At 45.2% G+C, this 1618-nt stretch overlaps 1 non-coding gene across 1 annotated transcript; it reads right to left on the bottom strand.

The window, feature by feature from the left end:
- Window positions 1-662: 662 nt before the first annotated feature.
- LOC126023418 (U6 spliceosomal RNA) lies at window positions 663-769 on the bottom strand. Its single transcript, XR_007500542.1, has one exon. It is a non-coding gene; the product is annotated as a U6 spliceosomal RNA (small nuclear RNA).
- Between the last annotated feature and the right edge of the window lie 849 nt (window positions 770-1618).

Genomic DNA, 1618 nt, shown 5'->3' on the forward strand with positions numbered 1-1618 from the left:
CTTTGTGGATCTAGACATTCTGTTTCTTCAGTGTCATTTTAATCCCTCTTCTGTGATCTTGGTCTTTGCGCTGATCCTAGGATAGCGTCTTTCGTTATGTTTCCAGAAGACCCATTCCATTGTAATTGTCTCAGACACACCTTTGGAACTGGAGGTCTTAGCAGGTCGTAGCTCAAACCCTAGACAAGGGCTTTTTTATTGGTCCCAGGATACATACAGTCCGGTCATGGTTCTATCAGCCAGTCATCTGTAAATCGCGATCTTGGCTTTTTGACAGACCAAAGGGTGACAAGTCTTCTGATTTTGTCTTGTCGTTAGCTGGTAAGGTAGGATAACCTGCTCTTAGGTCAAGTTGTTTCCATTTTCCTCGTTATCAGGATATCATATTAGAGCTGGCACTTGTCGGTGACCCCGCAGTATTAAGGCTGTCCCGGATGGGATTTGTTTCCTGCAGCTGTTGTGAAGAATTGTGACATTTCTATGTCTGGGATCCAGGGTTCAAGGTTGGACGAATGGTGTCTAATCACTTGCTGTCTAAGTTGGGTCCACGTGACATATTTTAAAGGTAGGAGATGTCCCTGTATTGTAAACAAGTATGAGTTCTTATCCCTGGTAGATAGAAGCTCATTTTTATACGTTAGATTCCCCCCCCCCTTTTTTTTTTAAATATGGAACGCTTCACGAATTTGCGTGTCATCCTTGCGCAGGGGCCATGCTAATCTTCTCTGTATCGTTCCAATTTTAGTATATGTGCTGCCGAAGCGAGCACAGATTTCCCCCTTTTTTAGTGTGTCTACAGACTTATACTACAGGCCCTACTCATTGAACACATACAAGCAAACTAGCATTCCCTTGATCTTTTCTCCTCACTTCTCACTACTTTTTCTTTTTTTTTTCTTCTCCTTTTCTTTTTAATGTATTTTCTCTTTTCTTCTTTCCTGCTCCTTCCATATACTTTCCCCTTTCCCCCCTTTGGAAATCTGACTATCCCTTCACCCCTCAATCCCATCCAGATTTCCCACTTTATTAAAACTCTTCACCCTCAGTTCTTAATTCATTAGGCATCAAGACTGACCTCCTACCCCAACGAACCAGTACCCAGCACACAAGTGAAGGGACACCCAGTCAAACCCACACCTCGTCCCCGGCAAGAAAAGGCAGCCAACTCCCCTGCGGACTCATGCTGCGCGTCCTCCTTACCAACTCTTCCTAATGTGGACTGTTACTTGAAACCAGACTTAGCTCTAAAAGTATCCCCAATGCAAGAACTCTTCCCAAGACCTCCCTGCCACAAATCTTTTTGCCAATCTCAAGAAGGTCAGGGTGTGTGATGAAAAGGCGCCTGGGAACCCACACACTACAAGAAAAAGGGGCCCGTGAGATAGCATGGAGGTAAGGCGTTTGCCTTTCATGCAGGAGGTCATCGGTTCGAATCCCGACGCCCCATATGGTCCCCCGTGCCTGCCAGGAGCAATTTATGAGCCTCAAACTAGGAATAACCCCTGAGCACTGCCGGGTGTGACCCCCCCAAAAAAATCTCAAAAGACAATGAGGAAACCTATACTACCATCATAAGTATGACCTGTATTACACTACCTCTTTACCTGCTTTTCCCCAA

This window comes from Suncus etruscus, chromosome 11 (genome assembly GCF_024139225.1).
Source record: "Suncus etruscus isolate mSunEtr1 chromosome 11, mSunEtr1.pri.cur, whole genome shotgun sequence".
NCBI classification, from domain to species: Eukaryota; Metazoa; Chordata; class Mammalia; order Eulipotyphla; family Soricidae; genus Suncus; species Suncus etruscus.